Here is a 16,099-nt window from a genome sequence, read left to right as displayed (position 1 = left end):
AAGTGATGAAGTTGCAAAGCCAACTTGGAGTTTCCTAGTTGGATAAGTAAGCAAATATGGTCTTAGCATTAACTTAAAATGTTTTTGACGTCACCATCAAAATTAGAACTTAAAGAACATTTGCTAGCCTCTGCTTGTATCTTTATTTTAACCAGAATGATGTCCCCGTCCATTTTCTCTCTCACGGGCTCTCAGAAACATTACGACGCCCCTTTTTAGCTATAGTGGAACGTGTTTTTTTCAGCTTCTTATGTGAACTTCAGGGGGGATTATAAGCTTCTGGTCTAGTTGAATTTATCTAGCAAAAATCTCTGTTTCAAGTGCAATTTGAAACACCAATTTTTGTGGTTTCTAAACCACAGAAAAAACAGTATCTCTAACGATTTCATATGCATAGTTTTCAGACTAGGAGGATTCATACCATTTACACTAGGAGGTTTAGTGTTTGACTCCACCTGGGAGTGTGACCTTCTTGTGTAATTGGTATGAATGTTCGTAGTCTGAAAACTATATGTTTAAAAATAGTGGAAATCAGTATTACAGCACAGAATTAAAGCAAACCGCCAAAATTTCCAATTTCACTTTATTGATTGAGTCGTTGGTTCAATTATGCCAGCCCGATCTCAACAATTTAATATTTGACTGTCTATCTCGTTTCAATCTCACTCTAAAACTGTCTACTGCGAGTTTATGTAGCATGTTCTTGGAACTGCGCGTTTGCCAGGCATTTTGCCTCAATTCTCTAGATTAAGTTATACAGAGAGGAAACCTAACTTAATCAATTGTCAATTTATAAGTAAACTGATAGCATCTGAAACCGAACTGCGAATTTAAGCTATACTTTAATCATAGAGCTGTTAAGAAATAGATCAAAAGTCATATTTCTAGAAGCTACGTTGACATAAAGCAAAATTCCAAACTGGAGCAATAAAAATAATCTTGTATATCATTTAGTAATTTATTTGTTTATGAATTGTCGCAATTAGTTATTGGATTCGACGAAATTACAAGGTTGATACCAGTAAAAATAGTAGGTTTTAAAAATTATTTAATTGATTTTAAGGTTTTTAAGAACGTTTATTCAAGGCCTGTAACATTTTAGTTTTATTTAATTTGAAAGTTTAGTTTCTAAAAAAATCTAATGAGAAAAGAGGTATATGGTGGGGTCATTATGACTGGCGATCTGCTACAATGAAAGTCTCCCATTTTATCATGCGCACGCCCCTACCCTTAACATGGGCCAAGAATAGTAAGAGGACTAGGCAGGGTCGCGAAAAGGCGTCCAACGGAAAAAACGGCAACTAGTAGCGCGATCTATCGGCTCAATTTATCGGAAACCGGAACTTCGTCACTCTTTGGGGTCAAATCACGTGGCTCAAAAATCCGGAAAATATAATTCCAAATTCAGCGCATGCGTGAGTGTGGCAAGGCCTAGTTTGCATAGCAAAGGCTTGGTTTTTATGTACGGTTTATGAAAGTAGCGACTAAAACTACTACAGTTAGGTGAAGCGCAGAGCTTATTTTTAATCATCTTGAAAAATTAAAATACTTAACTTTATCCTTTGCCGTAAGGTTTAACTATTCTTGGCCTAAGGTAAGGTTTGGGTTTCAACAAGATAAATTCGGAAAACCGCCATTTTTAAAGGGCAATACTCCGAAATACGGCCAAACGAGATCGCGCAAAGTTGGCCGTAGCCGGAAATGCTTGACCCCAATTCCGGTTTCTCCCCTATTTTTATCCCCCCAAATACGGGAAGGCTGTTTTTTTAGAAAGACGAAATCGTTTGCGCGTAGAAGCTTGGGACTGCCTAGTCCTCTTACTATTCTTGGCCCATGCCCTTAATTTGGTAGGCGATTGTTAAGTGCTGCCGCATAGCGAAATTGTATTTGTATGAGTACTAGGTTCGTTTTTAAGACACAGGGGGAATCGTTGACGTTTCCGTACCCCACGACCGTACCGAAACGCTGAGAATACTGGGGGACTTCGTTGCCACTGGTGGGGGTACAGACTGTAACGTTTTTTCTATTAAGGTTTCTGCTCCATCCCTATCTCCTTCAAGACAACATCATGCAGATATTCAACTTCCAGGCACAATCGGATATCTTAGCTAATTAAAATGATATCCAAAAGTTATTTAAATCCTTGGATACTTTAAGACGATTTAAATTTGCGGTCAAAGCTAGCGCAAAGAAAGAACAAATTTCAATATTTTTTGTACCTTACACTATACAGCCCACATAATTCGTACTTAAACTTTTTCTTGCTTGGAAACCAGCTGTATCGCATCTAGCTTAACCCTGCTAATCCTATGGCCTCTGGGACTCTTAACACTTTTCGAATAGTTGTACAACTTGCTGGTTTAAGCAGTGCTCGTTAAGATTGTAGAGGATTACACTTCAGAGACCCGATCATCAAGATGTAGTGGGGCAAAGGGGAAACTGAAGGTTGCTACCTTAAGGTATTTGAACTTTGAACTTTCGACACGTATGAATGGCTCTCATCGAGATAGTCAATTCAACCTCAATATTTTATGAAACGTAATTTGGAATGAGACGGTATTCAAGCGCGTCAATCTATAATTCAAAACTTCCGTCTTTACTATGACGATATGGGATTGGTCCGACTCTTAATAGAATTTTCAAGATTTGTCCTTCTCGTATTCTATTGGCCATGGTCTTAAGGCTCTTTCAGACGATGCAACTTTTTGAAGGGAAGAATTTTCTTAAAAAAGCTAAAATCTAAAGACTTCAGTCAATCTCCATACTGATATAGGGCTAATACTTAAGCTGTAATCGATTACAATTGATTATATATTATAATATGCATATAATAATGGTCTGTTATTCCTAATCTCCGATCAATTCCCTAATCATATGATATCAATAATTCATTAGGTAATGATTAATTTGTTACTGTGTAGGCATCTAGGTAGGCTCTGAGGGAGGAACTGGACTTATATAAATTTTTACTTCACGAAAAATTTCTCTCTGCCCAACTGAACCTTGCGCCAGCTCAGTTCCTAACCTCGCGTTAATTGCTACGTCACAGTCATAAATACAGGCTGGCAACTTCATTACCCATGCGCTAGGAATATAAGCAGACTATCAATCAATGAAATCGCAATTAGAAATACGTCAGAATTTTGATGCGTGACGGAGAGCACCTAAGTCCCGCCCACAAAACCCGCATAGATATTAATATAGATATGGTAACAGAAAGATTTCTATTAGCTTATGGATTTCTGTCATCATTTAAACGGCCAATTTAAATATTGGGACACAATATAAAGTCTAAACGTCACTTTGCTCATGCGCATTGAGACCCTTATGCGGAAGTTTATAGTACCAGGGATATATTTAATTTAAGAAGTAGGTATGGAGAACGGTTAGTATTTACTTCAGCCAAGTATAGAGTGTCTCCCTCCAACACGTAATGAAAAGTTTGAATTATCTTATTGGCTTACTTAAACTACGTTTTGATGACGTTGCTGACGGGGACGGCGAAATATACATAATTCCTTTTTACCTCTGTCGGTATGACCCGCCTCTTCTTTCATACCCCTCCGTCCCGTGGAAGGGGGTCAGGGACTTTGACGCGCGCCCACATTACTCTGTTCTCCATTCCTACTTCTAAAATTAAATTTATCCCTGATAGTACCCAGTTATTATACATGGTTAGTCCCAATAAATCTAACATTGAATTTTCCCCTTTGCGTTAGCATTAGCTACCGACTATTCTTTAAAGTTTCAGGCATTTATCACAAAATTTCCATCAGTTTCTGAAGTTTAAAATGGCAACGTTGGGGAAAAAGGCAAATCGTTCTATCAAGCGATATGACCCAAATTTTTCAGACCCAGACAGAAAAACCCCTTTGGAAAAATAGGCACTTTTTCAAAAATGGCTGACAATATGTTTATAGTTTCGAGACTCGGCATGCAGAGTGTAAGATTAATATCTCAATTTGCTTTCGTTGACAGCATCTGTGCCATGCCAGCTAAACATTTTTAGATTAAACAAATTCCAAGACTAATTACTGGCCAAAGAATAATTTAGATTGTCTGGAGATTGGTTTACTTACATATAAAAAAGAGACACTGGTGTATTATCTCATGAGGAGACTGGAACTTAATAAATAGGCATTCCCTCCCTTTCTGATAAAGGAAAAGCTTCAAGAGAGTTATTAGTAGGCCTAGTAGTAAAATGAATTACAACTGTTAGCAAGACTTAATTGGGCCTAAATATAAATAGAACAAGTTAGGAAACCAAAATTAACACCTCTCCGAGTTCCAGACGCAATTAAGAGGTTTTTCTTAAATATCTAAATAAATATTATTGATATTAATTATTTTAATCGTCATTAATTTAGCTTAATTATTGTTAAATCGTTTTATGAAACTTTATTCCTAAAATCATTTTAAACATAGCTATTGTTGACGTTTGAATTCAAGCGTATGTCTGTTTAAGAATTTTTGGATATTTAGGATATGTAAGGCGATTGGTTCATTATTAATGATAAGAAACTCGCAATTGCGTGAACCGTTGGTGGAAGCCCTGTTATTGGGAGGCTACACGTTTCTCGTAACCCTAGCCAATCGCCGCGTACATCTTAACCCTAACGATGATAATGGAGTAGATCACGTTTGCTCCAATTTGCCAACGGCGAACGCGGTGGCATACGCACACAGTCAGACAGACAGACACACTTAGAGACACTACCAGTGGATAATACCTCTCCGTGACGTCATCGTCACTCGGAGAGGTAAATATGTGTTTTCCATGTTATTTCGAGGACCTTCCAAAAATATATTTTGCCCCTGGTGGTTAGCTTTTCCCTGAGCAGAAGAGTATAACGTGATAAACATTTTTACAGGGGCTCGTAGAAATAACATGGTCCCCATTCACCCTGTAAGTCGGCTCTTTCTATATACCTTTTTATTATTTTTTGAAAATATTTAAAAAAAAACTTTGCAAATTTTCAATTTGTGGTGTGAGACGATTTTGTTATAATTGATATCGTTATAACTATTTTCGTTGTGAGATTAGTCCTTTAATAAACCTTTGTTTTACCTTAAGCCTTGGTATCCACATACAGTATTCTCGAAATGAAACGAAGTTATAAAAATTCCACGGTTAATGTCGCGGATACATGACCAAAAAAAATTCCTTTCATGATCTACTTTTCTCTAGGGGACTTAACATAATGTATTAATGAGCCATACGTTTACCTGTGGTGTATTTCACCAATTGAACTAAGTATATAATCCGTCCTGCTGTCTTATGCATATTCGATCATTAATTACCGGTATGGTTCACTTGGTTTTTCCTAACGTTAATTTTTTGCGTAAAATGCTTAATCGATTTTGGAGGCAAAACTACTTATCTTTATAATGTGTAAAGTTACGAGATACTGCGTTTTCGCTATTAAAAAGAAAAAAGTTATGCGTATGTTTCGTTTCAGTATGAGAGTGCACTGAAAGATTACGCTGGGTACATGCATTGTTTTGAGGTGAAAATAGCTTCTCTTTTAGTGAAGTTTTATTGTTTAGGAAAAAAGATTTATGGAAAGATTTTATCAGCGTTAATGATTACGGATTTTAAAAGGTGCTAAAATTAATTTTCTTATGCTTGAATTGATCTGATTTAAATGATAGTAATAGCGTTTAAAGTCAACTTATCAGCTAAGACATATCAGCCTTAAATTTATAACTTCTAAATTCCGAAATTTTCCATATATTCAATTCGTAAAAAGTTTGAATCCAAAATTAAATGATCGGTGTATAAGCTACTATCTCTTTAAGTATAGCATATAGCGCCATAGAGGGGGAATTTATTGATTATATGGTTAGGCTAATTGGTTATGCTAATTACTATATTTGATATAGATTGCCCCCCCCCCTCCAGTAACGGAAATCGTATTGGGGAAATATGTAGGTTTATCAGATAACAATAATTATCAGATTGGACGGATGTTTGTTGCAAATGCCTTGAATTGTCTGTTAAAGTGATTGTGCGACCTCAAAATATTAATTAAAATTTAACTAGGCCTATATAAAATAGGTATTATTAGATAACAGAAAGCTTCAGCATATAAATTAAACTTTTTGTTAAGCAATTATTGTTTTATATTTTGTAATTTTAGCTCGTTTTATACAATTGTGTGAAGCGAATTTGTGTTCTGTGTCATGTAGCCTAGTTAGTGGATACAGTGGTGAAGAACAAAAGGCTTCTGTTTCATAGTTGAATATGTATGAGCCATTTCAGAAATAATTTTTTTCCAAAAGAGCAATTTTGTGGCTTTTAGATAAAAGAAGAACTAGATCTAGGAAAGAATTTGGGTTCTGCTATTGTACGTGCATTACATAGATATTAGACCTATTTTGTTGCACTCTATTCTTATTGGAATGTCTTTGATTGCTTATTATCACGGTACCCTCTAAGTGCAATGAAACTGATCAAGTAAATAAATCTTCATTTTCGATGAGAGTATAGCGGTGAATCCAGGTAGTTCTGCAATTTATTTTATTATTTAATTTTGGTTAGGGATGTCTTATCTAAAAGAACAGGTGATTTACCTGGTAATTGTATGGTAATTTATCACGAAATGAATGATAACAATCTAGCTTTATTGCGTGTCGCTAACACCAAGTGAGCTATATTTCGATGGGTCACGATTTCAATGCATAGAGAGGTTGTGTCTAGCCCTTTTGCCACATCTAACAGACAACGCCATATACTAACTATTACCATTAACCTCAGCAAGTTTTTGTCTGGTAATTTAACGAGTAATTGTCCAGAATTGGAACACAACTTTAAAGATTATTCATAAAATTTTGGTTTTTAGATTTTTTGGTAATTTACGGTTAATTTACAGCGGTGTTTTACAACAGCAAAATGAGGTATTTGAAAATTGGTAATTTATCGCGCTATTTAATAAATTACCGTTAAACGACAGACAAAGAAATTACTGACTCCCAATCCCAATGATGATCTAAATATTAAACGCTATTCTGTATTCTTTAATGAAAAATAATCCACTCGACATTTATACTGTATACTTTGACAATATAAGTTGCAGTATTTACCAAAAACCTGATAGAATTGAACAAACATTAGAGATATTTTTATAAGAAAGCTTGGAGTAGCATCAGACTAAAATGTTAAATTCTTTGTAAGCCTTTTGAATATTTGACAGTTCGGAGTTTTTGATTCTTTTTGTATAAAGGCTCCTTTTTACGGTCGGCCAAGTTTGCTTTCTGTATATAGAATAGTACTTTGGTTGAATATGGTTTGGTTTTTATTTACGCAGTGCACCAAAATAGTATGGAAAGCTATTATTGGCTATTGGAACAGTTTCAATTGTTGTTGTTATTATTAGAGTGCAGAAGTAGATGCTCTTTATAACCCGCATCCTTCAGTGGCAGAGAAAAATTGCTTACACATTTTCAATGGAAAATAAATCGAAACTAGGGAATTAAGATTCAGGAGAAGGGATGTTCGATACTTCCTAGTTCTGTGTCTAGCTCTCGTAGGAGAGTTTCTCATTCTATTTGTTTACTCTTGATAGTATCCTACATACATGGTGTTTCAGATAAGTATGCCATAAATTAAGGGGATGTTAACTGTTCTTTGGGAAATTAATTTTCAGTCAAAAATGTTCTATACTTCTATCTCCCTTTTGTTTGGCACAAGGGACACTGTTTTCCAGTTAAGATAGGTCAAAGTATTTTACGGATCACCCCTTAATTTTAATTAAGAAACTTATTTGGACAATGATTTCTAATTTAATTAAGGGGTCATCCCTAAAACACTCAAATCATAACTCTAAAACAGTGACCCGGACGGCAAAATGGAGATAGAAGTTACATTTTTGACTCCAAATCGCACCAAAGAACATCCCCCTTAATTTATGGTTGGCTTGTCAGAAACATTCTGTATATTTCAGTAAATTTGCTTGTTTTGTACCTAATGCACAATTGGTTAGTTTCCGAAGTTGATTTACCAAACTGCATGGTTATAATTAATTTCTAACACTAGATTGGGACGATGAACATAGTTTTATCTTTATGAATGACCCCTTTATAATCATAGTTTTTGTGAACCTAAAAGTTATCTAAAAATGGTTTCTAAAAATAAGATAACGAAGATTATGGATGGACCCACCCAAAGTCAAGTGTTTATTAAATTAACTTCATATACATTTAAGTCTAACCGCTTTCCAGACCTGGGTAGCTTAGCAATTAAGCTAAATTAAGGTTTAGAAAAGTATACTTTTTCGAACTCATTTTAATTCACCTTTTAACCATTCCCTCTCTCACACTGTATTCTACCTTGAATCTACTTTTGCCGCGTTAACCCTTTGAAACAATTTTCAACCGTATTGGAAAGGTTAAAGGGTAACGTTGCATTTTCCTCTTAAACACAGAGATATTTTATAATAAAATGCAATTATAATGTTTAAATATGATGAAAGGTGTCTTTAATGAATTCGGCTTAAGCGTGTGTGTGCATCGAAATAAAAGTTTCTTTCAAGTTAAAAGTTAAAGGTTTTTGAAAGAGATATAACCATTAGCTTAACTTTAATGCTATTATTTTAAAGAATATAATAATTGCCTATTTCAACATAGACAAGCAATTCTATTTCTTTGAACATTAAGAAAGAATTAAAGTTTTTAATCATGAATACTGTAATTTTAGTTACGTCGAATGGTCTAAATAACCTTTTCAGGTTTACTTTTGGGTAACGACGCCTGTTAAGTGTTAACGCGGCGTTCTAAGAACATTATGGAAAGAGCTAGCTTTGACATTTTAACATATTACGAATAATATGAAGTAGTGCCCAAACCGTAGGGTAGATTAGGCAGATACTGGTAACTCCGCTCATTTTTAAAATATTAGAGTTAAATTAATTTTGAATAGAAATATATTTCCGTGTTGACAGTTAAGTGTTAACGCGGCGTTCTAAGAATATTGTGAAGAGTTTTGACATTTTAACATAATCTGAATAATCTGAAAGGGTACCCAAACCGAAAAGTAGGTTAATTACTGGTAACTCCACTCATATTTAAAATATTAGAGTTAAATTAATTTTAATTAAAAATATCCTTCCGCATTCTAATTCTTATTTACTGCATTTTTTTCCATAAAAAAATCTAACTTAAAATATTCCCTACAGAAAAATACAGTCATTGAAAATTTATTCCATGGAAATTTAGGATAATACCTGATGTAAATGAAATTGTGTTTATTGTGTTTATTGTGAATACGATTTTCCTGGCATCCTACTTAACCTTTATAAAACGCGCTGATCTTTTCCATTTCATTTTATATTATTTTCGAATTTCCGTGATTGAAACTTCGATCCTACTGCTTCTGTTTGCAACCCACACAGTGACATTAACAAAATTTAGTTCAAGCTGGGTTTTCTGGACAAGTAATCTAGCTTTACAATTATTTTGCTTCAAATTGAACTTTGAAAGTAAATAAGGCATATGGATCCTATTGAATATTATTAAATGTGAAAAAGTTTTTATGTTTTGTAAACTCAATCCCTGTTTAAGGGCTAAATGGATTTCGATGAAATTTTGCGTGCAGTTAGACTACAACTTGGGTTAACATAATGGATATTTCTTATCCCTGTTGGACCTTTTCGTCAGTTAATTTGGAAGTTTTTGCGCTATTACGTGGAAAATTTCTATTGCTACTTTTAAGACATGTGATGCACTTTCTTCTCACTTTTAAAATACAGCATATGTTTCCTTAAAATAATTTCTGACTTCTTGCTTTATAATTTAAAAGTTCTTATATTTTTAAAGTTTTCAGCTATTATGTCCAAAAAACCTACCCTATTTTTTTTACTTTAATATATATTGGAATTTCTTGAAGAAATCAATGTGGATTATTTTAAATTGAAGTCATTTATCTTAGAGTAACATATCATTAATAACAACTTCCCTTTGTTTAAGAAATAATTATGATTTTTCTCTGCATTTCTAAGTTGAGTTTTTGTCCCTATATTTCCCTGAACTTTTACCTCTAAACCAGTTATGTCATAATTAAACTAGTAAAAATTTTGTTTGACAACTAACCACTTTTTGATGAAAATGCTTACATTTATACGTTACACAAAATTTACATTTGCATTTCTAAGATGAGTTTTTCTTCCTATATTTCCCTGAACTTTTACCTCTAAACCAACCAGGTATGTCTTAATTAAACTAGTGAAAATTTTGAGTGACAACTAACCACTTTTTGATGAAAGTGCTTACATTTATACGCTACACAAAATTAAACAAAATTTACATTTGCATTTCTAAGATGAGTTTTTGTTCCTATATCCCCTGAACTTTTACTTCTAAACCAGCTATATGTTGTAATTTAACTAGTGAACATTTTTCAGTGTCAACTAACCACTTTCAGTTGAAAGTGCTTACATTTATACGTAACACAAACTTAAAACCAAAATTTACATAGTAAAGACTTAAAATTTTAATATGAACAGTAATAATTAAAATAATATCTACAACCATTCAAACATAACATGCCCTTACTTACTTCTTTGAAAAGCGTGGTCAGGAGTGCAATATAAATCACTTGTTGATTGTATATACGCTCTTCTTGTCCCTCTTGGATTTTAAATCATGCCTTGAAGGCGTTTTAATTTTTTTTTACTTAACCGTCCGTAACTTTTAAAAGTTTAGTTTACAAAACAAAACCTTATCTTATCTTAAATTAAAATGAAGCAAAGCTCGAGTGGTTAAAGATCTTTGTCTCGTAGTATGGGGTTTTCAGTCAGATAGAGACGTTAGAGACGGTAGCGTTTTGCGTCCCAACGGTTCGGAGTCTCGCGGTAATTTGCCAGAGTCCGCCAAGTCGATAGTGCTTTTTACAAAGAGGAACCTGTAGACCGAGTGGAGGATATACTTACTCTATGACAGACGCACGCACGATCTGGCTTTTAAAAGAAAAAAAGGAATGGTTCCAGAACGCGTGAAACGCACACATTTCATCCGCTTTATCCCCTTTGGTACGTAAGCCTGCCATCTGATTGGTTAATAGTTGGTTGAAAATTGCCGGTGACCACCCATATTCGCCCCCGTACGTTTCGTCTGATTGGTCGATTTTTTTTTCTTGCTCTGAGAGTTTTGGAGTTACGTAGTTTTTTCTGACGATTCTGGGACGTTGTTCATATGACCTTTGAACGGATGAAAAACAGCGGAGGAGGCGAGAGTTGTAACTAATACCGTGTTGTCAATACGGTATTTGAATATATCTGTTGTCACCCATAGTTTTGTCTACTGATAATTAAGAATGCATTTTTTTTCGTGTCTGAGTGATATAATGTAAATTTTCACGATTATAGTTCTAACCATAAGGTATTTCAAATTTGGATGGCGCTAGGAAAAACACATATTATTTTAAAATTATGTTTAACACGCAAAGGCTGTTTTAGAAATTTGTACTTTAAATACGCTGATAACGTTGCGGAGAAATTTAGCTGTTTTCAGGTTTCTGTTTTACGAGAGCTCCTAAGGCTCTCTCTTCAGCAGACCTCTTGCGTTCTAAAGTGGTTAATAGAAAACGCAAGAGGTGCAAATGCATAGCGTTTAAGGTGCTGCGTGCGTTTTCGTACACTCTTCAACTCTGTTGCAATTGGCAATTGTTTTAAAGCGAGAGAAATAAGGAGAATAAATTGATACTTATTTGATTGTAGTGCTAAAACTGTATTCCAATTAATAATCAAAGCCCAGCCTAAACAGCCTAACGTAGAAAGATTAAAATGTTCAAGGATATTACTGTTAGGTATTAGGTACTCATTTAGACAGGTTTTTCCAATCCGCCTTAATTTTAAAAAATGGCAGCCAGAATAGTAAACAATTTCCTTACCTAATACTTAACAACGTTTCCATCAATACGAACTGCATTAAGTATACCTTATTCGATTTTTTAGTTTGAAATAAGCCTATAAACAAAACTTACGGGATCTTTTGACCATTTAAAAGCTACATATTCGCAATGAGTCCACGCCATAAACCATACCTAATAGTACTGTATGTCTATTTATTATAAAGGTGCATTATTATGTCTGGAAGCCTTAGCTAATAATGTTTATTTAAAACAATGTTTATTCTCCTTTCGCAGAGCCATTATTGATTCATACAATATTATTAAGTGCTGTTAGAAATAAATTTATTCAAACTGTACAAATTATGTTAAGAAGTTTCTTACATGGACTCTATTGTGTAAATATACAGATTTTAGAATCTCAACAAAGACTAAATGTTAATTCACTTCTGCGTTCCTTCTACACCATGCAGATCTTTCAGGCAAATCATTAGAAGTCCCCTAACAGTAGCGTGATCGCTTCCTCAAATGATGTTTAGTGTCCAACGACTCCAACCCATCTTGCAACCTTTGGCTTTAATATAGGAAGTGCCAGTTAGACTGCTTAGATGCCATTTCAAATTTGTTTTCTCCCCAAAGTTATAGATACATTGACAAATTGCGTTTTACTTTGTAATTAAGCGTGTAGATGGCGAGATATTCCTGTGCAGTTTTATCTTATTCTCCTCTGGAAACAAGCTCTAATTTAAATCAAGTTTTAGAGTACACACTTTAGGAGTTCACCGTTAGATGTCTTTACTATCTTACAAAAATAACTAGTTCACTGAGGGATGTATGATTTTTAGATATGTTCTAGTTCTACCAAAATTAGATGGTTTTAAAAGTATAGTAGCGTTCAATTTAGACTATAAATAAGTTTTGATCAAGAAGCGATATCTAGTTTACTAGGGAGGAGGTTAAATTCGCTACATTTCTAGCTTTATCTCCAGTCCAAACGTAGACGTGTCCGGAGTTAATCCCCGCCGCCTTTAAATTACAACCAGCATCTCATTGGTTCTTGAAAACTCACGTCAAGGCGACGCGAATGACGAAAATTACGTATTTTCCGACTGGGGAGAGGCGAAATAGTCCGGCCTCCTTTTACGTCCCCCCTTGTATTTTGAAAGGGGGACTGGGAGTAAGGCGCGCGAATGCTTAGGCATCTTATACTTTCTCCCTAGTAAACTAGATATCACTTCTTGTTTTGATATAATAACTGAAATAGTATGTAGGCGATTGTTTAGCCTAGTAAGATAGTTTTGTTGTTTTAAAATAGGGAAATATTTCGAAAGTGGAAAACAAAATTCTATGTTTAACTGCGCCATCTTATGGTTAAAGGGATCCGTAGCTCTTAACAGACGTTTCTTCGATAGGCCTATAAATTGCAAGCTGTAACGTTAGCAACAGGGTGATGGCAAAACTTCGTAGTTTTCTATTAGATGTAACCAAAGATTTTTCAACTTCCAATTAGAAAGTTGATTTTCTCAAAATACGCTTCTTTTTAATTGAGTGTGTAATTTTATGATCGATTTACTTAAAGGAGAATCTTAAAATTGGCGGGTTGGTAAAAATTATTTGAAATACGTCATAGGTACGTAACTACGGAAAGGCGCGGTTCAAAGAAACTTAGTTCGTTCCACTTCAGGGAATTGCTGCTGCAATCTCGCGAAAAACAAATTAAGGACTATGTGTTCAGTCCCACTTCATTTGGAGTCTGTGTAAATTAGCATCACGTGGTGCCTGCTACCTGCTGCTACGAATTTCAAATAATTTTTACCAATTCGCCTATGCCTTCTATACAGTCGTTTTAAACCTTCTATTCGGCAGCTGCAGTGTTTCTCAATTCGTGAAAGGATCTATAGAAATAGAATGAAGCTTTCAAGCGACTAGAAATCAGAATACTATGTAGTCCCTTAAGTACATTGAGGAAACATATTACATTAGCCTTATGGTCTGTATCCAAATTCGAGCCAGGGCCACTCCGACCTTTTAATTATAATTGTCTCTGGAAAACTTTGGCATTGCCAATGTTTTCAACAATAACCCTATGATACTCCCCGTAAGTATGGTTCGAAAAAACATTTGCTAAGCCTGCGAATTAGTTATCAACTATATTAGGTTAAAGGGGTGTAACCTGGTGGTGGATTCGTTTGAAACTGAATTCATCGACTACTGTGATCTCCATCTCTACATGTAATCCATCTACACCAATTACGGAACGCACAGTAGGCCGTGGATTTTTGCTGTTCCCGTTTTGATAAGAAACCTTTAACGAAGATGGCGCCATATACTTTCATAAACTTTTGTCTCGCATGGAAAACGTTGTTACTATCGACCCATTCTTATGAAGAGCATTATAGGGTTATGATACGACGCAGAGTGTGTTTTCCTCGCAATTTACTATCTTTTTCTCCGTCACTATTGATTTACTTGGTAAATGCACTTGCCCTAGTGTATTAATGATGATACACGCAATTATCTTTGCCAATTCGAAAGAGAAACAATTCCTTTGAAGTATTAAAATAAATATAAAAGTATTAAAAATCGAAATTCTTCAATGAGACTAAAGATAACTATTTTAATAATTGGAATTTATATTTCTAATTTATTTTTATAATTTTGAATTATATCGAATTCTTTCAGTTTGTCAGTAAACTTTGACCTTTAGTTAATTTAAAAAGGTATTAGAAGCACATTTAATTACTCATTTTCGCAAAGAGTTGCACAAATTCTTAAAGATGCTATAAATTAAGATTAAATGAACTTATTTCTCTTTTAGAAATACATCTTTAAAGTTTGATTGACGAAAGAAATTGAAATTTTGTTTAGCTGACTTTATATTACTATTAATCATATGCGCAATGGAAACTGAAAAGAACTTACACCATTATCAAATGTTGCATAATCGCACGATTAATTACCTGTTGACTTCATATTGTTGGGATTGGCAATGGATTGATACATATCAGAAGGAGATAATAGAAGAAGGATGACATTCTGTATCCTCTTAATAATTCAGTTATGTAACATGATTCTTCCCAGGCGAGGGAGCCATTTTGGTTTGCTCTCCTGCTCTTCAAATTTCAGATGGGCATCGCACCGTGCTAGGGTGAATTCTATAACTGTTTCGTACCAGGGATAGATTTAATTTTAGAAGTAGGAATGGAGAACGGTTAGTATCACTTCAGCCCGACCCATAGCCCCTCCCTCCAACACGTAACGAAAAGTTTTTAAATTATCTTATTGGCTCACTTAAACTACTTTTTGATGACGTTGCTGACGGGTACGGCGAAAAATGCGTAATTCCTTTTTACCTCTGTCGCTATGACCCGCCTCTTCATTCATACCCCTCCGTCACGACGAAGGGGGTCCGGGACTTTGACGCATGCCCAGATTACTCTGTTCTCCATTCCTACTTCAAAAATTAAATCTATCCCTGTTGGTACTAAATCCTCAGAAATTAGTTCACTCCATTTGTTATCTAAACGATAACAGAAATAAAACCTTAAACGTAGCTGTTAATCTTAAACTAATGATATTCATTTTTCTTAATTTGCCAACCTTCTAAATTCGGCATACCATTAATCTTTAAAGTTTATTTCATTTTAGCTTAAATTGAAATGTTAAAAGTTGCCATTTAACCCGAAACGAAACTAAAAGGATCGTACTTTATTTTGTTTAATTTCAGAGGAAGATTAAACGAGTCTCGACTAAGATTTAACGTACCTTCAAATGTAGATAATTTAATCTCCGTGTAATTCCAGGATCTGCTGACGACTTCAAGTAAGATTTTAACCTTATTATAGCGCCTTGCGGGAAAATGTCTCTTTTTGAGATTAATATTTAGTTTGCAAAACATTTGCTAAAATTAAAGCAAATGAAACGTCTATAAAATCGCGGAATTCCAATCAAGAATTCAAAACAGCCTTAGAACTCGAAATCCAAATGGAGAAAGAAGGATTTTAAATGTTTTAAAAGTACCCTTTAGCAACAAGAGCATATTAAATCTAAGTGAATATAATCTGACGAGCCATCTAGCGGCTAAAATGAAAATCAATTAGCACTTATAATCCCCCTTTACTGCATAGTAGATATTGAAAGCTTTTAAATGTTTTAAAAGTATATATAGCAACAAGAGTGTATGAAAAGTATATTATTAGGCGCCATCTATCTGCTAAACTCAAATGAAACAGTGAAAATAAAATTTTAGTCTCTCAC

At 34.5% G+C, this 16,099-nt stretch overlaps 1 protein-coding gene and 1 long non-coding RNA gene across 4 annotated transcripts in view; one reads left to right on the top strand and one right to left on the bottom strand.

Moving 5' to 3' along the window:
• The window catches only part of FMRFa (FMRFamide related propeptide), a 59,055-nt gene extending 48,381 nt beyond the window's left edge, over window positions 1-10,674 (bottom strand). For all 3 annotated transcript variants that reach the window (XM_089856718.1, XM_089856720.1, XM_089856719.1), the window contains exon 1: window positions 10,553-10,674. The gene's annotated coding sequence lies outside the window, so the exon portion shown is untranslated. The remainder of the gene's footprint in view (window positions 1-10,552) is intronic.
• LOC149616056 (uncharacterized) overlaps window positions 1-15,678 on the top strand; it is a 204,769-nt gene extending 189,091 nt beyond the window's left edge. Inside the window, exon 5 of the long non-coding RNA XR_016375918.1 lies at window positions 15,570-15,678. This is a non-coding gene — a long non-coding RNA (uncharacterized LOC149616056). The remainder of the gene's footprint in view (window positions 1-15,569) is intronic.
• Window positions 15,679-16,099: the final 421 nt, after the last annotated feature.

This window comes from Phalangium opilio, unplaced genomic scaffold (genome assembly GCF_054372755.1).
Source record: "Phalangium opilio isolate 3A_F unplaced genomic scaffold, DU_Popi_V2 ptg000217l_1, whole genome shotgun sequence".
Taxonomy (NCBI): Eukaryota; Metazoa; Arthropoda; class Arachnida; order Opiliones; family Phalangiidae; genus Phalangium; species Phalangium opilio.
This window is presented reverse-complemented; position numbering and strand designations above follow the sequence as displayed.